The sequence below is a fragment of the Cupressus sempervirens genome, chromosome 11 (genome assembly GCF_028749045.1).
Source record: "Cupressus sempervirens isolate cs-2001-9-10 chromosome 11, ASM2874904v1, whole genome shotgun sequence".
NCBI lineage: Eukaryota > Viridiplantae > Streptophyta > Pinopsida > Cupressales > Cupressaceae > Cupressus > Cupressus sempervirens.
In genome coordinates, this window is record NC_143128.1 from 621877457 (window position 1) to 621903434 (window position 25978).

The following is a 25978-nucleotide window of genomic DNA, read 5'->3' on the forward strand; positions in this document are numbered from 1 at the left end:
CTTCAAACACTTGTAAAAATTTAATTGGCCAATCCTTATATTAGAGTCTTCATAGACTCCTCTCCATCTCAACAAGAAATTGATAAGGCCTCCATTTTTGGCCATGCATTGAAGAATTTTATATTATCCCTAATAAACATAGACAAGCTCTTGGCAACATTAAAAAGCTAGAGCTCCTTAGGTTCATATTCCATATAGACCTTAGGAAGCAGAATTCACAGCTTCACATCCATGCTTAGAATAACATTTTCCAGACCCACAAGCCAGGTGAGGTCAAAGATGTTATAGCATAATCTAATAATTTCCCTTTTCTCAATGTTAGCCCTAGCCAAGCAACCTATAAAGAAGCCTATGATAGAGCTATTAGTCCTCCAGGTATAATCGTAATTAAATGCATTCTCCCCAATAGCCCAGGGGATAGCAAACCTAGAGATATCATCTACTAGGTTAAGAATTCTATTCCACCTCTCCTATTTTACAGACCCTCTAAACACCATAGTCCTTACTTCTAGAGCATGAAAGAGGGAAATGGAAGACTCCATACTAATAGAGTGCCTATAGGAAAACCAAAGAAAGAAGTCGTGAAAAATATTTCAAAAGTTGAGCCTTAAATAACAGATGGTAGAACTCAGGGTACAAGTAGTGATTAATGCCAGACTCTCATTCTCAAAGAAATTAATTAATAGACACTATATAGTTAAACCTAATTTTTAATGATTTTTCCTAGATCCCTCGTGCTTATTAAGATAGCTTCTCCTTATAGAAGTAATTCTAATAATTAATTATTTTCACGATAAATATATTGAATTCTAATCTCCTCAAATTGATCAACTAGACTAAGGACACTTTCAAGTTTTGCATTCAACTTCCAGTTTAGTGTCTATTGCTTTTTGACTGCATTTAAAATAATTTTTGAATCTCCTTCAATGATTAATTTTTTTATCTTCATTTTTAAACTTAGTTTTAAGCCTTCCTTTGGTGCCTCTAATTCTGCAATATCGTTAGTTACAATGCCCAGTGGTTTAGCTCTTTTTAATAGCCAGTCTCCATTATTAGATTTTACTATACATCCCAATCTCACATTCCCCGAATTCCCTCTAGATGCTCTGTCAAAATTTTATTTCTTCCACCCTATTAGGGGTGCTAGCAATTTGCACTCTTTTCTCACTATAATATCCTTTTTCAGATAAACTAAGGGGGGATTTATCAGACGATGCTGATTTTTCCTCATAATCCCATCCCATTATGAGAATGTCCCTTTGATTTTAAATGAATTCCTGAGATGACAATTCATAACTTCCGTAATGGTTGCCTCCACTTTATTAAGAAATGGTGTTTTGCTAAATTCTGCATTTTGAAATTTTTTTTCTCTCCTTCCATATTTCCCACATAATGATTGCCGGTGAAATATTCAATAATTTATAATAAATGCAAGCCTTATTCTTAATAGGCCAACCTTTAAAAAGGCCCTAAAGATCCTAAGGGAGGGGAGATGTTGAAATAAGCATCTTTTTAATCCACTACCAGCAATCTTGTGTGAAGGGGCACTTAAATAAAATATGCTCCATAGTTTCATAATTGTTCAAGAATAGGCTACATCTAGATGGAACTTCAAATCCCATTTAAGTGAACCTGTCGATTGTAAGGATCTTGTCTTGGATAGCAACCCAAAGGAAGATAATTGCCTTGGGAAAACAAGTCATATCCCAACATAAATCCAAGGGGATATCAATATTGCCCCACCTTTGAGAGTTAATAATTAGGTTGTATCCTAGCTTAACTTTGTATGTTCCATCTTTAGATGATCCCCATATGAGTTTATCATCTTGGTTATTATGGTTTACTACTCTTTCCTTGAAGATGTTTTCAAGGATAGTTTTATCAATAATCGATATATTAACAGTATCCAATGCTTTCCATGCCCATGTCTCTGTCTCATCAATCCTTACAAAAATTTTGGCATCTGAGACCTTGGGACCCCATAGATTGATTAAATCGTTAATGTTGTTTCTAGATATTCTTGAATCAATGATCGAAGGTAGTCCATCCCATGAATCTTCCTAGAAAAGTACCTCATCTCCTCTACCGAAATCCCAAGTCAGATATTTACTGACTAGAGGCCTACATTTCATCAAAAAATTCCAGTTTCCAAACCTTCTAGAGGATTTTTTATTCTAAAAAGAGAGGAAGGATCAAGTGGCTTTAAATATTTGTTATATAGAATTTTTGCCCATTTCTTGTCTTTTTCCTTATACATCCGCCATTCTATTTTTGTTCCTAATACATCGTTCTACTAGCTAAGATTTTTTATGCCCAAACCACCTTGATTCTTTGGTCGACATATCTTATCCCATTTTATAAGTGCTTGTTTCCTTTTTTCTTTAGTTCCACTCTAGAAAAAAATTATAAGTTTCCCTTCCATCTTTTTATTAACTGAAGCAGGTAGTGAATAGCAAGAGAGGGGATAAGTGGGAATAGCTGTAAGAATAGATTTAATTTTAGTTCCTCTCCCAACTTTAGTCAACCATTTACCTTTCCATGTCTCTGTTTGTTTCTCAATTCTTTCTAAAATGTTGTCCTATCCTTTTTTGTTCTTGGCTCCTTTTTCTAGATATATCTGTAAATACTTACATGGAAAGTTACTTTTTTTTAATATCCCATTTGATTGCAAATATATTCTTCCATATCACTAGATTTGTTTAAAAAGAAAATTTCCAATTTTTCTGCATTCACCTTCTGTCCCAATGTTATTGTATAATCCAATATAATTTATTTAAATGCTTTGGTTTCTTCCTTAGTACCGATTCCTGGAAGAATGGTATCATCAACAAACTATTGATGGGTAGTATTTGGTACATTTTATGTTACAATTATGCCTTTAATTAAACCTTCTCATTGTGCTTTTTGGATTGCTCTACCAAAAGCTTATGCCATAATTATGAATAGAAAAGGTGATAAGGGATCGTCTTGTCAGATACCCCTAGAAATCTTGAAGAATCCTTCAGGGGTACCATTTATTAACAAAGATATTTTAGGAGTAGATATCCAATTAAAAATAACATTTATTCAATTTCTGGAAAATCCAAACTTTTCTAGGCATTTGCATAAAAACCTCCAATCCACTACATCATAAGCTTTTTGTATATCTAACTTCATAAACATATAGGCTTCTTTATTTTTAATTGCTAATGTATAGTTTCTTGTATGATGGATATTCCATCAGAATTGATTTGTCAAGAACAAACCCAGTTTGTCCTTCTGAGATAATTCTTGAAAGTAGAGTTTTAACCCTATTTTCTATTGCTTTTGAATATATTTTATATATTGTATTACATAATGCAATGGGATGAAAGCCCAAAGTTAATACTGCTGTAGATTTTTTTGGTATTGAAGTAAAGAAAGTATGATTAATTTCTATCAAAATAGATCCCCCATTCCTATACCTCAATTGCCATCCATAGTTCTTCACCTAATATTTCCCAACATTTTTGAAAGAAAAATGCTTGGAAACCATCAGGCTTGGACAATTTCTCTGGACTCAGATTGAAGAGGGCAGTTTGGATTTCTTCTTTAATGAAAGGTTTGTTAAGGTTTATATTATCATTGTCAGTAATTACATTTGGTATATTTTAAAACATTTTTCTTTCTTAGTTAAGTTAGATGAATCATAGTTCTTTGATAGATTCTCATAATATGTGACAAACATTTGAGCAATATCTGCAGGGTTATCAATAATATTACCATTATTATCTTTGATTTGAGTAATATTTTTGAGAGCTCTATTATGTATGATACTATTATGAAAGAATTTTATGCTTCTATCTCCTTTTGCAAGCCATTTTCCCTAGATTTTTGTCTTACGCGTACTGTATTTTTTTAAATTAATATTTTCTATTAGTATAATTCATGGTCAAGTTTACTAAATAATAATACTAGAACTATTTTAAAGAAGATAAACTATTAAAATATCACATTTGTTTAAATCAACAACATTTGTTATCAAAACTAAATTTATCTTCCTATATTTATGTTTTTTCCTTATATTAGAGGAGGTAGAGAGTGTTCTAATTCAAAATTATTTTTATGGCAAAAAGATAACTTTGAATATTTTCCTATTTGATAATGAAACCAAATTTAGGATTTGGAAATATTTATTGTAGAAAAAAGGAGACATATTGTCAATAATACCACCTCACTTCGAAAACTCTCTTTCTTCTTTATTAAATTTTAAAAATAATTTAAAAATAAATTTATTTAGAGAAACCCTAAATAAATTTATAAGTAGAAAAGGAACATCATATAAAATATAGCATAATGCACCTTATTTATCCACAATATCACTTAACCATAAATCTCTCTCTTTAAATTATCATGTTACTATATTTTTTCCTTAAATTTGAAGTACTCAAATTATTAATATAAGAGGTCAAAACCCTAGAAAGTTAAAGGAAATAACAAAAAAGATTCAAGATTCCAAAAGAAATTTGTATGTTTCAAAGGTATTATAGTAAAAATATTATATAGCGATGAGAAATCTTATATGGTGATGAGATTTGAGGAATTGAATATCATAGTGTCATTTTGTGTTAAGTTGCAAAGCCCAATACTTTTCCCATCTAAAGTTTTAGCGACAAAGAGGTTAGTACCTTTTGCATTTATTTTGTAAAACTTAGATATTCTCCCATTTCTTAAATTTTTTTTTCACATAAAAGAATTACTTCATAGATTAAGAAGCAAGGTTCTCCATTCTTCAATGGAGTTGTGTAAATAGGGAATCAAGAACACTTGATATTCTTAAAGGTGTTTATTTCCTCATCGTACCTTCTCTAGTAATGCACCATACATACTGGAAAATGGGTATTTATATCTAGGAATTGCATAGAATCATTATTAATAAAAATACAATGCATAGAATCATTATTAATAAAAATGCAATGGTACTTGAAGCACAATATCTATATAGGAGATGGATGTATTACTCCTCCAAGTACTAAGCTTGTCTTTGATTTAGGGTCAATTATGGGTATGCTCTGATTAATTTTAGGCATGGAGTCAAAATACTTTATCCCAAGAAATCAACACATTTGGAGACATTACAATAATAACCTTGAACCAAAGGAGCAGCTTATGTTTAAGAGCCCAATGCACAATGAGATTTATGGTATCATCTTATTGCTTCTTTTAGAATAAATATGGTATTCTACAAGTTGTATTTATTATGAAATCCAAAGATGTCTTCAAAGAAAATCACAATTCTCTATAATCTTTTATTTATTACATGGATAAAAGATGTTCAAGATGTTATTTATTGGACAAATGAGTCAAGATAACTCTATATCTATACTTTCTTTCAAATTTCTTTCTTGAATAGTCATTTAATAAATATAAATTAAACTTAGTACAAATTATGACCAATCTTTTTTTTTCCAAAGTTTAATAAAAAATATTAAAATAAAAAACACAAATATATAAATTTTAAATTAGAAATGGTTTCTACCAAAATGAGAACTAGCATGATCATGCTAACTTGTTTGTGGTCATTACTTAGTTGTCAAGTATTTCATAAGACAATTATAAAAAATTATTTTCAAATTTGAGATTACCAAAAATCTCTTGTTTATTAATGGGTAGCAGAGTTGGATAATGATTAGGCCTTTTCTCCTACGTCTTGAGGTGATTATAATGGTTTTTGGGTTGTTGTATTACCCATTCACTTAGACAATCAAATGTTTGCATAATTGGTCCAAAAATATTAAACACATGCTCTAATAATTGTGCAAATTTTATAAAAGTGCTCTAATAACTAGTGCACTATTGGTATCGACAAACTTTCACAATTGACCTAATTCCTAATTTTGTTTTGCAAAAATAAGGGTGGCTAATGGCTCACATACGATTGTATGGTAGTTTTTAATTTGCAAAATCTAGTGTACAACTATTAGCACAAACTTCACTACTCATATTCTTTTTAATTTGCAAAATCTAGTGTACAACTATTAGCACACACTTCACTACTCATATTCTTCCTCTAATCATCAAAACTTTTATATAAGATAGGTTATTAAATTTTATGAAAGAATTTCAGAGCCATCAATTTACACTTATTGGAAAGGTAAAAAAATAGGAAACATGATTTAAAATAAAAATATATATTTTGGATCATTACTTAGTTATCAAATCTTTCATAGAAGATGATTATAAAATTCATTTGAATTTGAGACTACAAAGGGTCATTTGAAAAAGGATTGAAGATTTAAAATAGATATGGTGGGCTTCTCACATGGCTTTCAATTAAAGTAACATAGATATCCTAAACACTTTGAAGTTTGGGTCACAACATTAAAACATTCACATACATTAATTGTTAATGGTGGGATGATAAAGTTTGTTCCCTCTATATTATTGAGAGAGATTCAACCATTCCCACTGATATTAGTGTTTTTTTTAGGCATCTTCTCTGCTATTTTTCTGTAATCTCAACTCTTCTCTATTCTTGTGATCTTTGCTCTACTTTTATGATTTATGCTTTGTTTTGTGGCCTCAGTTCTGCTTTGGGTTATTTTTCTCTACTTTTGTGATCTCTAGTATAGTTTGGATTCTTCTCCTCTATTTTGTGATTATTGTTCTCAATTCTGCATTGTTTGTGAGTACCCATTGTGATATATGTTATATTCAACTATTTTTGTGAGCTTAGCTCTACTTCGGGTTGTTTTTCTATGTTATGCAATCTCTACTCCTTTCTAGGTTGTTCTAATTTAGGTAATGTATTTCCTTCTTTCTCCCTAACTTTTTTGTGTACTTATATATTATGTTATGCAATCTCTACTCTTTTATAGGGGTATGTGCAGGATCATGGTGTGCCAAAAAGTGGCAATGTGAAAAAAATAGAGTTTGAACACGTCTAAAAGCGCTTCAAAATCCGCTCTGACTTTTTTTCACCTATCCAGGTACCAAACCTGGAAAGTAAGGCCCAAGCCTTATCGGATATCCGATATGAGATCAGATATCGGATCTCATATCGGATATCAGATCTCATATCGGATATCCAATATGAGATCCGATATCCGATATCGGCGGCATAAAAATTGGAGGGAAAAGGGACAAAAATTAGAGGGAAAAACAAATTTGTAAGTGATATAACTAATTTGAGTTATGAAATATGTAAAGATATAATATATAATCTATAAATATATAATATAATAACATAACTATTATATATAAAATAATTAAATAATCTATATATTATATAATAATATAATATTATATTATATATATATAACGTAATGTAAAGATATAATATATAATCTATTAATATATAATAATATATTATGTTATTATTATTATTATTATCTATAAATATAACATATATTATTATAATATATTATTATTATATTTACTATATTTTTATTAAATATAATAACGTAATATATTATATATATGTTATTAATACATATTATTATTATTATCATATATAAATTATAATCTATAATATATTATTATTATTATTATCATATGTAAATTATAATATATAATATATTATGTTATTATTATTATAATCTATAAATTATATATATATATATATATATATATATATATATATATATATATATATATATATATATGATTGTTATACTATATTATTATTATTTTTACTATATTATTTCTAGTGGAGTCATTTATATGGGTCAAAAGGGCTCACAGGATGACCTATGACCCCTTTCGACACATTCCATGATGACATATGTCCCTAAGGGATCCTAGGACCCCTAGGGACATATTAGAATATTTTATATGGGTCGAAGGGGGTCACAGGATGACCTATGAACCCTTTCGACATATTACAAGATGACATTTGTCCCTAGGGGCCCTAGGACCCTTAAGGACATATTAGAATCATTCATATGGGTCGAAGGGGGTCATAGGGTGACCAATGACCACCTTCAACACATTCCACGATGACATATGTCCTTAGGGGTCCTAAGACCCCTAGGGACATATTAGAATCATTCATATGGGTCGAAGGGAATCATAGGGTGACATATGACCCCCTTCGACACATTCCACGATGACATATGTCCCTAAGGGTCCTAGGACTCCTAAGGACATATTAGAATCATTCTTATGGGTCAAAGGGGGTCATACGTTGATATATGACCCTCTTCGACACATTACATGACGACATATGTCCCTAGGGGTCCTAGGACACCTAGGGACATATTAGAATGCTTCATTTGGGTCAAACGGTGTCATAGGTTAACCTATGACCCCCTTCGACCCATTAAATGATGACATATATAGCTAGGGGTCCTAGGACCCCTAGGGACATATTACAATCATTCTTATGGGTCACAGGGGGTCATAGGTTGACCTCTAACCCCCTCTGACCCATTACATGACGACATATGTCCCTAGGGGTCCTAGGACCCCTAGGGACATATTAGAATGTTTCATATGGGTCAAAGGGGGTCATAGGTTGACCTATGACCCCCTTCGACCCATTAAATGACAACATATATCCCTAGGGGTCCTAGGACCCCTAGGGACATATTAGAATCTTCAACCCATTACATGACGACATATGTCCCCAGGGGTCCTAAGATCCCTAGGGACATATTAGAATCATTCATATGGGTTAAAGGGGGTCATAGATTGACCTATGGCCCTGTTCGACCCATTACATGATGACATATGTCCCTAAGGGTCCTAAGATCTCTCGGGACATATTAGAATCGTTCATATGGGTCAAAGGAGGTCATAGGTTTACCAATGACCCCCTTTGACCTATTAAATGACAACATATGTCCCTACCGATCCTAGGACCCCTAGGGACATATTAGAACTGTTCTTATGGATCAACGGGGGTCATAGGTTGACCTATGACCCCCTTCAACCCATTAAATGATGACATTTGTCCCTAGGGGTGCTAGGACCCCTAAGGACATATTACAATCATTCTTATGGGTCAAAGGGGGTCATAGGTTGACCTATAACCCCCTTTGACCCATTACATGACTACATATGTCCTTACCGATCCTAGGACCCCTAGGGACGTATGACCCCCTTTGTCCCATAAGAATGATTCTCATATGTCCCTAGGGTCGTAGGACCCCTAGGGACAAATGTTGTCATTTAATGGGTCGAAGGGGATCATAGGTGAACCTATGACCCCCTTTGACCCATATGAATGATTCTAATATGTCCCTAGGGGCCCTAGGACCCATAGGGACATATGTAGACATGTAATGTGTCGAAGGGGGTCGTAGATCAACCTATGACACCCTTTGACCCATAAGAACGATTCTCATATGTCCCTAGGGGTATGTCATCATGTAATGGTTCAAAGGAGGTCATAGGTCAACTTATGACCCCCTTTGACCCATATGAACAATTCTAATATGTCCCTAGGGGTCCTAGGACCCCTAGGGACATATGTCATCATTTAATGGGTCGAAGGGGGTCATAGGTCAACCTATGACCTCCTTTGACCCAAATGAACAATTCTAATATGTCCCTAGGGGTCCTAGGAGCCCTAGTGATATATGTCATCATTTAATGGATCAAATGGGGTCATAAGTCAACCTATGACCCCCTTTTACCCATATGAACAATTCTAATATGTCTCTAGGTGTCCTATGACCCGTAGGGACATATGTCATCATGTAATAGGTCAAAGGGGGTCATAGGTTGACCTATGACCCCATTTGACCCATAAGAATGATTCTAATATGTCCCTAGGGGTCCTAGGACCCCTAGGGACATATGTCATCATGTAATGGGTTGAAGGGTGTCATAGGTCACCCTATGACCCCCTTTGACCCATAAGAATGATTCTAATATGTCCCTAGGGGTCCTAGGACCACTAGGGACATATGTCATCATGTAAAGGGTCAAAGGGGGTCATAGGTCAACCTATGACTCCTTTTAACCCATAAGAATGATTCTAATATGTCCCTAGGGTTCCTATGACCCCTTTGGACATATGTCATTATGTAATTTTTCGAAGGGGGTCATAGGTCAACCTATGACCCCCTTTGATCCATAAGAAGCATTCTAATATGTCCCTAGGGGTCCTAGGACCCCTAGGGACATATGTCATCATGTAATGGGTCAAAGGGGGTCATAGGTCAACCTATGACCCCCTTTGACCCATATGAACAATTGTAATATGTCCCTAGGTTTCCTATGACCCATAGGGACATATGTCATCATGTAATGGGTCAAAGGGGGTCATAAGTTGACCTATGACCCTGTTTGACCCATAAAAATGATTCTAATATATCTCTAGAGGTCCTAGCACCCCTAGAGACATATGTCGTCATGTAATGGGTTGAAGGGTGTCATAGGTCACCCTATGACCACATTTGACCCATAAGAATGATTCTAATATTTTCCTAGGGGTCCTAGGACCCCTAGGGACATATGTCATCATGTAATGCATTGAAGGGGGTCGTAGGTCAACCTATGATCCCCTTTGACCCATAAGAATGATTCTCATATGTCCCTAGGGGTCGTAGGGACATATGTCATCATGTAATGGGTCAAAGGGGGTCATAGGTCAATATATGACCCCCTTTGACCCATATGAACAATTCTAATATGTCCCTAGTGGTCCTAGGACCCCTAGGGACATATGTCATCATTTAATGGGTCAAAGGGGATCATTGGTCAACCTATGACCCCCTTCAACCCATATGAACGATTCTAATATGTCCCTAGGGGACCTAAGATCCCTAGGGACATATGCCGTCATGTAATGTGTCGAATGGGGTCATAGGTCAACCTATGACCCCCTTTGACCCATAAAAATTATTCTCATATGTCCCTAGGGGTCCTCAGGACATATGTTGTCATGTAATGAGTCAAAGGGGGTCATAGGTCAACCTATGACCTCCTTTGACCCATATGAACAATTATAATATGTCCCTAGGCGTCCTAGGACCCTTAGGGACATATGTCATCATTTAATGGGTCGAAGGGGGTCATAGGTCAGCCTATGACTCCCTTTGATCCATATGAACAATTCTAATATATCCCTATGGGTCCTAGGACCCCTAGGGACATATGTCATCATTTAATGGGTTGAAAGGGTTCATAGGTCAACCTATGATCTCCTTTGATCCATATGAATAATTCTAATATGTCCCTACGGGTCCTAGAACCCCTAGGGATATATGTCATCATTTAATGGGTCGAAGGGGGTCCTAGGTCACCTTATGACCTCCTTTGACCCATATGAACGATTCTAATATGTCCCTAGGGGTCTTAGGAACCCTAGGGACAAATGTCTTCATGTAATGGGTCGAAGGGTGTCATAGGTCAACCTATGACCCCCTTTGACCCATATGAACGATTCTAATATGTCCCTAGGGGTCCCAAGACCCCTAGGGACATATGTCATCATGTAATGTGTCGAAGGGGGTCATAGGTCAACTTATGACCCCCTTCGACCCATAAGAATGATTCTAATATATCCCTAGGGGTCCTAGGACCTCTAGGGACATATGTCATTATGTAATGGGTCGAAGGGGATCATAAGTCAACCTATGAGCCCCTTCAACTCATATGAATGATTCTAATATGTCCCTAAGGGTGCTAGGACCCCTAGGGACATATGTCGTCATGTAATGGGTCAAAGGGGGTCATAGGTCAACCTATGACGCCTTTTGACCCATATGGACGATTCTAATATGTCCCTAGGGGTCCTAGGACCCTTAGGGACATATGTCATCATTTAATGGGTCGAAGGGGCTCATAGGTCAACCTATGACCCCCTTTGACCCATAAGAACGATTCTAATATGTCCCTATGGGTCCTAGACCCCTAGGGACATATGTCATCATTTAATGGGTTGAATGAGGTCATAGGTCAACCTATGACCCCCTTTGACCCATAAGAACGATTCTAATATGTCCTTAGGGGTCCTAGGACCCCTAGGGACATATGTCGTAATGTAATGCGTCAAAAGGGTTCATAAGTCAACCTATGACCTCCTTCGACCCATAAGAACGATTCTAATATGTCACTAGGGTTCCTAGGACCCCTAGGGACATATGTTGTTATGTAATAGGTCGAAGGGGGTCAACCTATGACCCCCTTTGACTCATATATATTAATAATATACATATATATTAATAACATACATATTAATATAATAATATATATTAATAACACACACACACACACACACACACACACACATCTATATATCTATATATATATATATGGTTATTATATTTAATAAAAATAGTACGTTATTATATATATATATATATATATATATTACATTATTATCTTTAGTAAAAATAATAATAATATAAATTATATTTATAGATTATAATGAGAATAACATTATATATATATATATATATATATATATATATATATATATTATAATACATATTTACATAGTAAGATATATATATTTTTAATAAATTATAAGCTATAAAATATTATGTTATAATATATATTACGTTATTATATATATTAATAACATATATATATATAAGGTTATTATATTTAATAAAAATATTACGTTATAATATATATATATATTACTTTATTATATTTAATAAAAATATTACGTTATTATATATATATTAATAACATACTTATATATATATATATTACGTTATTATATTTAGTAAAAATAATAATAATATAAATTATATTGATAGATTATAATGAGAATAATATAATATATTATTATATATTAATATATTATATGTTATATCTTTACATTACGTTATTATATATATATATATATATATATATATATATTATAATACATATTTACATAGTAATATAACAAAAATAATTTATAAATCATAAGCTATAAGTCTTAAATCCAGTTTTCCCTCCAAAATGGGTTGGGATTTCAAATTTCTCACCAAAATTCACCTAGCCATATCGGATATCCGATTTGAAATCCGATATCCGATTTCAAATTCGATATCCGATTTGAAATCCGATATCCGATTAGGCTTGGTATTTACCAAGCCTACCCAGTCAACCCAAAAGACGTGTTTGAAGAGGGTTTTAGTGATACTCAGACTTCGGGTAGTCGTCTGACAATGTTATTTTGATTGAAATTGAATGAAATGAAAAGGGTTTTTTAATATCGCTCTGAAGATTCCATCAATATAATTTTTGTCAAATTCTGAGATCGATAACTATTTATTAGTTAATTATCAATGAAGATTATTGTAAAGTGCTAATTGACATACTGATTGAAAAACAGCTATAATTTTCAAACGGTATAACATTTTTTAAATCTAAAAGTTGCGTCACATTCTATGCTTCGCCTAGTATAAGAAAAAATAAAATAAAATAAAATTTGGTAAAATTTTCTATTAATTAAGGTGGTCAGACACGGGACTTCTTTTTTTCCGAAAAAGTTTTGGTAAAAAATTCATATTTAATTATTTATTTGGAATAAAAATACCGAAAAATATGCGTCACATCCGGGCATGAGTCTACTTTTCATATCTATAATTATATTAAAAAAATATTATCATTTGATTTTAATTAAGGTGGTCAGACATACACCTACTTTTTATTTTTGCCCTGAAATTTTTGTAGTACTGCATTAAAATTCAACCTTTTGACCAATCAATTATTTTTTTCTCCTGATAAGGCCTAGTATTTTAGAAACTACATTCAATTTCTTACAGATTATTTTCTTACAACTTTTTGATATAAAGTCCATAACCACTTTAAAATTATGTGTCAAGTTGACATAACCCTGATTTTTTGATTTTTCACTGTCACTTAAGGCCATAGTTTGGTACACCATGATCCTGCACATACACATAGGTCGTTCTAATTTATGTAATGTATTTTCTTCTTTCTCACTAGAAAAGTGCAATCCAAGTCTAGTAAGCTTTGTAAGAAGAGTAGTTGTATATACAATTTGGGTGGTTGGTTTTTTTAATACATGTTTAGTGTATGTAGTATCCCCACTCCTAAACAGAAATATTGATTGTGAATATCATAACTATATATTGACTAAGATGTCAATTATATTATTGGACAAATATCAAATAATAATATACACCTATACTATAACTAGCCATCAATTAATAGAAAATCATTATTAATATTGAAATAAAACTAATAGTTAAATACTATATACTTAACTAAAACTAAAGTTTATCATAAGAATTAATGCAAAGAACTAATGATTACTATCACGTAGTGGTCATTGGTATGACCCGTCAAGCATCACATCTATTGAAAAATGCATGGGGGAAATATTTAATATCAATGCAACTATCAAGGAAAGGACCGAATATGGCCAAAGCATATCTACCATCATCTTGAAACTATAATCCACAGAGACCCATCAATGCAAAGTTTATCAAGCCAATGAAAAGGGAATAAAGTACATCAAAATACAAAAATATCAAAAATTCATAACAATAAAATATATTAAAGAGGGGCATCTTTCTACGGCATTGGCTATGGTGCAACATATTTGCACCAAGCCGCTACTCATTTGCATGTCCTGCCCTACCCCTGTTGTGGTTGTGTTGTCCTTTAACTGACAGGGTAAAAAGAAAAGAAAAAATGTTTCTGTGCAAGATAGTAATTATAACAACCAATTAAATAGTGATTATTTTATTCATTTTAAAACTATGTCCTTTTTATATATTTTAATACGTCATAAAAGCAATACTTAAACTCTTTTTAAAATCAAACTATTTTTATATATTTTAAGGTTTAGTTTAATTGTTAAAATCATAGATAATATTTTGTATATGAATATTTTTAATGATATGTTTAAAAAAATATTAATCTTCAATTATTTTAATTATTAAAATCATTTTTTATTTTTTTTTATAAAATATTAAAAATAATAAATTCTAAATGGCCCCCTAAATTCACTGATAAGTCTATTTTTAAAGGGAAAGCAATTGTTTAGCCTGCCAAACCCTTTTTCCTTAACCCACATTTTCATGATCGAATGTTGTGATTGAGATCTAAAGGTTCACAAGCTTCAAACCCTGGATTCTCACCCTATTTCGAAATGGGTGAGTCTTCTTACCATGTTCAACAGCCTCAACCTACAAAATTTTTTGAGCGGGAAAATTTTTCCCATGCTAATCATTCAATGAATCGTTCCTTCTGGAGAAATGCTTCAGATTCATTAGTTCCTGCAATGGCCAATACGCGATATAAATCTTCATTTGCACAGAGAGGTCCAAAGACTAAGATCTTCAAAAAGCAATTAGTTTTTGATATTTGTGAAGGGGCTCCTCATGATTTTCCTGTCCAAATGCAATCTGCCCATATGAAAAATAGTGGGACTCAAGAGAAGTTAGATTTGAGAATTCATAGAGTGCCCTTCAAAACAAAAAAGATCTGGAGAAAGAAAGCTCAGGGTAAAGTAGATCAAGGCCTTTCGAACTTTGCACCTGACCAACAGCTGCACAACACTACTCAAGAAAAATATCAAAATTTTATGGGTCAAGATCATGTGAATCCTTCTCAGCATCAGTTGCATGTTACTTTTTCAAATCAAATGTTGCAAAGCTCGATCTCTACTCTTCAGCAGATAGCTCTCATAGGTAAGTTTTCTATTGCTTCTTTATCTTTTATGAACATCAAGAACTGGGCTTTCACATGTTGGTCTGGACTTAAAGATATTTTTTTATCATGACTCAGACTCCAATTTCTTTATTTCTATTTTTAATTCGAAGGATAAAAGAGATGCTATTAATAAGCAGAAGGGTTGGTTTTGTCAAGGAGTGGGGTTATATACCATGTTATGGATTCCAAATTTTAATCCAGGAGATATTAGTATCCAATTCTTTCCATATTGGATTTTTTTACCTTTGTTGCCTTTGGAATATCGTGATCCTGAGATTGTGGAAATTATAGCTAACAAGTTGGGTATTTTTCTGAAGCATGATTTGATTCCATATGAGTGCCCTCAAATGGAAGTCAGGGTTTGTTTATTGAGTAATATGCATAAACCATTTCCTAAGTCTATTGCTCTCATATCCAAATGGGGGAAGTGGATGCAATCAGTTAAGGTGCAGGATTCTTTTGTGATTCACAATTTTCAAGATAGACTTGGGCATTTCAGTTTTATGTGCCAAAGTCGACAAGAGGATGTTTTGCAAGTTTGTCCCGATTACTATTCAAACCCCAATATTTTCTCTCAAAAAATTTCTTTGATGGGCTATCATACTTCTAAGGCCAATAACATTCTCTCCATGTCAGAGGATCAAGATGTTACTTCAGATAGCTTGCACAATTTGCATACAATGAACATGCATACTAGAGAATTTATGCCAATCTCATTCATGGTTTACCTTCAACAATTTCTTTGGACTATGGCTCTCTTTTAGCATGCGTGCTTCAATAATAAAAATTTTTCACTGGAGTTTGTCCCTTCATCTTCAATGGATTCTTTTAATGATGTGAGACCCAAGTTATTCCCTCTTCAACGGTGTGTATCTCCAAAGGCACTCAATTTGATCAATTTTTAGAATAGAAGATTTTCACTTTCATTGCTAGGGTGACCTATTTGGTGCCTCTCTGTTCATCCTTCTTCTATGATATTGACTTTTATTTGTGATCAAATTTTGTCTGAAAGTACCAATTCTATTATTTTTTATATTGCCAAAGAAGAAGGTTTGCATGCTGAGGATTGTAATTCACCTGTGATTGACTCCCTACTCTGAGAATTTAAATTTTGTAATAAATTGATCCCAAGTCAAGCATTTGAAAAATAGTAAGTTCTTAACCATTTTCCTCAAGATTTTGGCACAGGAAATGTAGATTTAATGGCAGAAGATCCCTTGGGTCTAGAGGCTAATCTCTATCAGCTAGTGCATAAGTCTATGGTATCATTTCCTGAAGAACTTCAATCTCAAGATCTTCAAGAACCTCAGCCTCAAGATCTTTACAATCTAGATAATTTTAAAATTCAGCCTCTTTCAATATTGCAATATCCATCTACAATACCTCCTACTACTAAAACTCCCAAGTCGCGAGGTAGACCAAAGGGTTCCAAGACAAGAACAAAGATTGTTGTAGGTATTCAATTGACTTTGGACAATAGCTTCACTTTCATTAAAAGATCGACAAGGAGAATGAGGTGTTCTCCTTGTCTCCAATGAAAATAATTTCTTAGAATGTCAGAGGCTTAAATGCCTCTGTCAAGAGGCAAAGAATCAAATAAATTATTGATTCTTTGCAGGAAGATATTATTTTATTGCAGGAAACTAAATTGTCCCTTCATAACTTTGATAAAATAGTTGCTAGTTGCTAGTTGCAAGGTATGGGTGCATCTGGAGGTTTAGCAGTTCTTTGGAATCCTCTTACAGCTAATTCACAGCTCCTTCAACAAGAAAACAACTAGTAGATGCTTCATATAACTGCATTTGACATATCTTTTATCCTTATTAATGTTTATGGACCTGCTTCGTCTAAGGATAAAGCATGTTTATGGGATTCTATCACATGCTCTTTTCAAATGCAAGAGCATCTGCAAGTGGTTATTGGAGGTGATTTCAATGCTTTATTATCTCAATCCGAGAAAATTGGAGGTATTATCCCCCCCCCCCCCTTAAAATGATTCAAGATTTTAATGCTTTTGTGGATAATACCAATCTGATGGATGTTCAACCAAATAATGGCTCATTTACCTGGACTAATAAGAGATCTGGATTTGCTAATATTGCTGCTCAGCTAGACAAATTTCTCTTATCAAATGATTGGAATTTGAGTTGCTCACATATTTCTTTAAAAATCCTAACATTGCCAGGATCTAATCATTTTCCTATATCTTTAAGCCTCATTTGCAATAGCAAATGCTTGGATCAACATTTTCACTCTTCATTCAAATTTGAAAGTATGTGGCTCAGACATTCAAAATTTCTTCATAATATCCAACAGTGGTGGAATGAAGTTCTTTTGGAAGGTCCTAAAATGGATCAGTTTTCTATGAAGCTAAAATATGTCAAATCCAAAATTAGGATTTGGAATCAAAAGGTTTTCAAAAATGTGTTCCACCAAAAAGCAGAAGTCAAGCAACAGTTAGAACAAGTATATAATCAGATCATCCAGTAGGGAATGAATGAAGAAACATATTCTTCTCAAAAAGTTTACAATCACAATGGGAGGACCTGTGTGCTAAAGAAGAGATGTACTGGAGACAAAAATCTTGAGAATTATGGCTCCAAGAGGGAGACAAAAATACAAAGTTTTTCCATACTTGAACTAAACAAAAAATAATTAATAGTACAATATTCCATGTTAAAGATGCTTCCTTTGGTGATCTCCTATCCAATGAAAATCTTATTAGAAATGAAGGTGTCAAATTCTTTAAAAACCTTCTTGCACTTAACGCTTTACCTAATCCTTCTGTGTCACAAGTAGATGAACTTCTTGACTCTATTCCAAAACTGATTACAAAACAAGACAATGCTATTCTAATGGCTCCATTCACTATTCAAGAAATTCGTAAGGTCATGTTTTCTTTTCTACTTGACAAAGCCCCAGGTCCAGATGGTTTTATTGCATTGTTCTACCAAAGTTGCTGGAGTATAATTGGATGGGATTTATTGGCAGCTGTTGAAGAATCTAGAAGATCTAAACTTATGTTGAAACATTTTAACACTACCAATATTTCCATTATTCCAAAAATTAAGGATCCCCAAACTTTTACGGATTTTCATCCAATTTCTCTATGCAATTTATCCTATAAGATTATCACTAAACTCATATATCTTAGGATTCAACACCTTATTCCACGTATTATTTCTCTAGAACAAGGTGGATTTGTCCTGGGAAGGGAAATCGTGGAAGGGGCTCTCATGGCTCATGAAGTTCTCCACTCTATTATTTCAAGCAATTCTTCAAACTTTGTTATTAAACTAGATATGATGAAAGATTATGATAGAGTTTGCTGGAAATTTTTGCTTCAAGTTCTTGTTAAAATGGGTTTTTCAAAAAATTGGTGTAAATGGATTAAGGCATGTATTTCGGGAGCTTGGTTTTCACAGATCATTAATGGTAAGCCTGTGGCTTTTTTTCCTTCTAAACAAGGGATTAGACAAGGGGATCCTCTATCCCCAGCTTTATTTATCATTATGGATGAAGCATTTGGTAGGGCCATTTCACACCAACACATGTTGCAAAAATGGAAAGGAGCTCTTATTTCAAGTACAAACATTTCTATTACACATTCTTTTTTTGTGGATGACACTCTTTTGTTTGGATTGTCAGATGTCCAGGAAGCTTGCCATATTCTTCATACCATTGATCTCTACTCAGTTGTGTCTGGTCAAGCTATTAATGCTTAGAAATCCAAGATTTATTTCTTCAATACTAAGAAAATGGTTTCTGAAAAAATTAAACTGATATTAGGTTTTTCAGAAGACTTTCTTCCCTCAATATATTTGGGTATTCCTTTCTTCATGGGTTCAAATAGGTCTTTGTATTGGTCTTCGGCTACTCAACGTATTCAGAATAGAATTGCATCTTGGAAAGTTAGATGGTTGTCATTGGCGAGAAGAATTTTGTTGATCAAATCAGTTCTAGTTGCAATTCCTAATTATTTTATTGTTGTCCTCAAGATCCCACCTAAAGTGTTACTTACAATTCAAAAATTGATTAAGGGCTTCCTTTGGTCGGGTAACATGAATGAATCTCGTAAGATTCCACTTATTTCATTACAAGATATGTCATAGATCCCAAGTGTTGGAGGGGCAGGTATTCATGACCTATCTATTAGAAATGAAGCATTTGGTGGGAAATTGATTTGGCACATGTATTGTAAGTTTCAGTCTACATGGTACAAAATTATGTAGAAAAAATATCTAGATAATAATGATCCTTCTAGAATCCTTATTATTTCATATCCTCCTAAAGGCTCGGTCATATGGGATTTCATGATAGCTTCGTGCAAAATCATAGTAGACTACATCTCTTGGGATGTCAATAATGGCTTAAGTATTAATTTTTGGAATGATTCTCGGAATGGTCAAATTCCACTTTCTAAGAGTGGAATATCATTGAATGTTATACAAGTTGTTGAGCTTTACTGGGGATCCCAATTTTATCATTATGTGGAATATGTCTATGAATTTTCAAAGAAAATAGTTAGGAAGGATCCCATTAAACTACCTCTGTCATCGTAGAAAATCATTCAATTTGAAAATATTTTGAATTCAAGGCAAGTCTTTTTTTTTGAAGCCCAGTATCGGATTTTTGGGGCTCCAACTAGGGATGGAAATTATTCAGTGAAAGAGGGATACAAAATTTTAAATTAGAATGATCTGAATAAACCTACTTCTAGAGATTTTTCATTTTGTTGGAATCCAGTTGTTCTTCCTAAAGCAAGTTGTTTCTCATGGCTAGCACTTAAACACAGGATTCTAACTAGTGACAGATTGAATAGACTACATATTGTTCGTCCTTTTAAATATGTTTTTTGTGAGGAACAAGAAGAAATTGTTGATCACCTGTTTGTTACATGTTCATTTGCTTATCAATGTTGGTGCTTCATTTTGAGTAAACTTAATTACCTTACTCCTTTGCCAAACAATCTTTGGGACCTCTTTCAAGCCTAACCACTTCTTTATCAAAAAGTAATGTTTGAAAATCTTTGGAAATGCATATTACCCCTGGTAGTTTGGGCTATTTGGTGGGAACTTAATAAGTGTATTTTTAGAAAGGAATCCCTATCACTAGACATTGTTTTGACTAGTATTGAAAAATCAATCTCGGAAGTGACTAACTCCAGTCTTAAAGTGATTAAATTCAACCCGATAGTGACCTAGTGGGATTCCCAAATATTCCAACAATGGTAACAATTATTCATACCAAATGGGTGGAAAATTAACCATTCACCCCCATATCTCTTCCCTAGAGAGAACTTTTGGAGATCCCCATCATATGGTTTTTGGAAGTTGAACTTTGATGGAGCTTCTAGAGGAAATCCAGGTCCATCGGGTTTTGGAGCTTGTATTAGAAATCCATCTGGTCAGGTTGTGGCTATCATAGTTTCTCCTTTTCCCATTGATACTAATAACATAGTGGAGGCTCATGCCCTTTTGGCCACGCTTATTTTAGCTAAACAAGGTTGTTTCCATAGGTTACATATAGAAGGGGATTCTTCAGATATTATTGATGCTTGTATCCATAGGCACATCATTTCTTGGAAGCTAAAATATGTTCTCAACCAAATTTGGAGACTTCTTGATGAATGTTTGGATATTTCCATTTCGTATATTTATCAAGAAGGGAAATAAGTGGCAGATTTTTTTATCAAATTTAGGTTGTGATGGGGTTACTGCCTCTACTTTCCATCCTTTACCTTTTATTAAGAAATACAAGGTTTTACAAAATTTTATTCAAGATGATTTGGAAGCCTCTATCCGCTCGGCATCTGAAGTTTATACTTCAGGTGCCGAATAGATGCCGAGTCTAACAAGAAGGAAATTGATGTTCAGTAATGCAATTTATTATCAGATGCCGAGAAAGTCTTTAGGTGTTGAGCTGAGCAAGTTATTTTCTGGTGTTGATTAAGCTATGTTTTGGCACTGAGCAAAGTCAAATTTTATCAGGTGTCGAGTTGGTCAATTCTCATGATTGCCAAGTTCAACATAAAAGTTATTGAAGTGAAGTATCTCTGATAAGTATCAGATGCCTATGTCTAGGTGCCATGTGAAGTAGAATTGTATTAGGTGTCGAGTTAAGGTGTTGATTTTGTTCTAGGTTGAATGAGTTATATGCCGAGTGAAAAATATCAGGTGCCAAGAATATTTGTCATCCTTCAGGTGCCGAGTTAAGGTGTCGTTAAAGTCTTTAGGTGCTGAACTGAACTAGTTATATTTTGGTGTCGAGTAAGCTATGCTCTGGCACCGAGAAAAGAAGAATTGTATCAGGTGCCGAGTTGGTCAGTTCACATAGTTAGTTACTAGGTTCATCAAGACAGTGCCGAGAATATTTGATATCCTATAGGTGCTAAGTTACAGTGTCGAATTTAGCAGTATTGTTTCAGGCTCCATGCAGAGTACTTGGTTGCCGAGTTCAATAAGATGGTAATTGTAGAGGAGTAATGATGATTCTGGTGCCGAATGAAGCATAATGGTATCAAATGTCGAGTTTTGGTGTTGTGTTTATAAGGATTATTTAATGTGCCAAGCAGAGTAGTTTTTTAGTAGCGAAGTAATGATGTTTCAAGTGCCGAGTGTAGCAGAATGGTCTCAAATGCCGAGTTCAGGTGCCGAGTTTAGATTGTCTAATGTGTCGAGTAGAGTAGTTTAGCTGATCCTGTCTAGTTTGACTGTGATATATGCTAACTGAATATTATCAGGTGCCAAGATTATTTGATATTCTTCAGGTGCCGAGTGAAAAATAACAGGTGCCAAGTTAAGGTGCTGATTCTATTCTAGGTTGAATGAGTTATATGTCGAGTGAAAAATATCAGGTGCTAAGAATATTTGTTATCCTTCAGGTGTCGAGTCAAGGTGTTGTTAAAGTCTTTAGGTGCCAAACTGAACTAGTTATATTCTGGTGCTCAATAAGCTATGCTTTGGCACTGAGAAAAGAAGAATTATATCAGGTGCCAAGTTGGTCAGTTCACATAGTTAGTTGCCGGGTTCAACAAGATGGTGCCAAGAATATTTGATATACTGCAGGTGCTGAGTTATGGTGCCAGATTTAGCAGTATTGTTTTAGGCTCCATGTAGAGTACTTGGTTGCCGAGTTCAATAAGATGGTAATTGTAGAGGAGTAATGATGATTTTGGCACTAAGTGAAGCAGAATGGTATTAGATGCCGAGTTTTGGTGTTGTGTTTAGAAGGATTATTTAATGTGTCGAGAAGAGTATTTTTTTACTAGCGGAGTAATGATGATTTAGGTGCCAAGTGTAGCAGAATGGTCTCAGATGCCGAGTTTAGAAGGATTGTCTAATGTGCCGAGTAGAGTAGTTTTTAGTTGCTGAGTCAAGGTCTTTAGTGATTAGGTGTCAAGTTGCCTGGAAATAGAGTACGACTCAAAGCTCATTAATGTTGTATGATGTTATCAGAAGCATTTATGATGACATGACATGCATAGTATATCTTGAGTGTTTCAGATCTGATTATTCTCTGACGGCATTTAATTTTTGTTTCTATGTTTTGATTTCCATATGTGGCTAAATTCGAGTCATTAAAATGCATCGTCATTAGTACTTTTTCCAAGATCTTCTAAGGACATTTTTTTGTGTGAGCTTAGATGGCTTATATCAAGTTGCACGATGTAATTTATTGCTTGAGGTATCACATCTTCAATTGCTCATATATGCAAGAGTTCAATTCTGTGCTCTGTGCTCGTATTTTTTACAAGATGAGTTGTGGGTGGAATATCACTCTACCTTCTGAAATGTGTCAAAAACAACATTCTATCATCTTGACAAAGAATTTTCGTATATACTTGCCACTGGCTTTGAAGGAAATTGTGTTACCAAGCACTATTTCAGATGAGGTGTTGGTTCAAATGTTTCTAATTTATTCACTCACAATTTGAAGAGCTATTCAGCATATCATTGGTGAAGAGTTTTTATCTCCTTCGACACTTCTATTTTTCTACCCATCTCAGCTCATTTATATTTTCCTTTCCAATGCTATGGATCTCCTGCAGTCTCCTGAAATGCTTCAAGCCTTGGCCCATAAGGTAATCTAGTCTCATTTTTTGGTTGATAAAAAATTGATTTTGGCTTTGCAAAAATATGACTTATGGAATGGAGCGGCATTAGTTGGTGGTTTGTTCTCACATTTTCAACTCTTGCACAATCATGAATTCTTTGTTGTTTTTGAGGCGCTTAAGCATGCTATAGACACCAATAGTTTCATTTATTTGAAACATGCTTTGCCACCTGAATAAAAATTAATGGTTGTTCATTTGGTGGAACAAATAAAGCTAGTGGGTCAGGCTATGATTAACTTGCAGAAGGAATCTAATGTGTCTAACTCTAGGGATATGAATGTAGCTTCTGTGCAGCCAATTGGACATAATTTTTGGGATTTAATTGATCAGGATAACTCAGATTTGGACTAGATTCATGGTTCTTTAGAGTTATGTTCTAGCTGGGGACCTATTCCTGGTGGGCCTGGGTTAATAGAAGGTGGTTTTGTCTCTGATTGGGAAGATTTTTAAGTTAAGTGCTAATTGCTAGATAAGTTTGCCCTGAAGTTAGTGATTGGAATAGTCCAAAAAGAAAATCAATGTCAAGGCACTATCTAGTTCGTCGTTGGGTGGTAGTTGATACACCCCTTGTAATTTTTTGCTTAAACTATTAAAACCTATGTATATATTAGGGATGATGCTGGGTTTTCTTCATTGATTCTTTCCCAGTTGACCTCGTTGAATCAGTTTTTAATAAAATAGTATAGTGGCTTGCCACTTTTGCCGAAAAAATTATTATTATTATTATTATATTAGAAAAAATTAATTTAGTTGTATGATTATTTACACCAATTTCTATTTATATTTTGACAAGAATTTTCTTTATTATTTTGTAATATTTTTTTTTGTATTAATAATCGAGAGTTCAATAAAAACACCAAAAAGAAGGGAGGATAGGCCTCAAACCACCAATTAAAGAGTATCAAGTAGAGAACTGCTAAAGGTTTAGTACATAATAATAAAGTATAAACAAGTATGGAAGATCAAAAGAACTCTAATGAAAAACATCAAGTTTATCTATCCATATGGTCCATCCAAGTGGGCCTTCCATCCAAACCACTTTTTTCTGATCCAACAGTTGGGAGCAGATATGCAGGTTCTCAAATCCAAGACCATTGTTATCTCTAATGTCTTGAATAAGCTTCCCGAGTGTATCATCAAAAGTCATCTGATTATCAACAATGCTAGCTAGCTCGAAGCCATCCTTCATCTCATATATGAACATAGAAGCATGCCCATCACGAAGGAATCTCAACAGCTTCCTCCTCTCTAGATTCAAAACACAACAAACCTAAGAGGCAATTTTAAAACAAGTGAGTTTTCTATAAAACCCAATAAGAGTCCTAGTAATGCCTTGAAATTTAGATTCATTCCTTAATTTCCAAATATACCAAAGGATGAAAGATGAGAGAATCTGCCAAAACAAGTTAGCATCTTTGCGAAACCCATCAATAAATCCAGTAATGACATCAAGAGCATAAACATGTTTAGTAATAGAAACACCAAACATAATCCAAATCTCTCTAGCACAACTACAATTAAAGAAAATGTGTCTCTTAGTCTCAGACATTCTGCAAATAGGACAAATCTCATGGCTGGCTTGGTGGTTCTTGATAGGAAGTCTATCCAACAGAAGTTGCCACTTGAAACATTTAATTTTAGGCAGGATAGGGGCCTTCCAAAATTTATCAAAAGTTTTCTACCAGTCAGCAGAATTGGTGTTACTATACCAAACAATATTGATATGATCGGTGACAAAGGTATCATGATTAAGAAATTTATAAACATCTTTAGCTTTAACAATGGTTGAGAGGGAGCCATTTTTCCATCTAAAGGTGAGGAAACGATGGGAATCAACATCAGTGTTCTTGGGAAGGTTGAGGGTAGCACATGCTAGCTTAATCATATTGTAAGTACGCTTATGGGAAGTAGGAAGATCAAATTCTCTGGCAAGGTTATTCCAGCTAACAAGATTGTTATGTTCCATAATAGATTTGATGCCTTTATTAGCCCAGTATCTGGCCGAACATCCCTTGGTCAAGGCAAGGGGCTTGCCTTGGTGGAAGAGATTCCACCAAATAGGTATAATTGTAATCAAAATTAGAATTATCAATTAAGCAACACACATTCTCCCAAGCCTTCCAAATGGATTTGAAAACCTAAGTACCCCGAATAGTTACAGGAAACCTACCAGCAATCAGGTCACAAAAAAGAAGACATTTCTAAGATCTAGCCTCTTTAGGGACACCATTCTGAATATTGTTTCTAATACACGCCTTCCAGGGCTCATTTCCT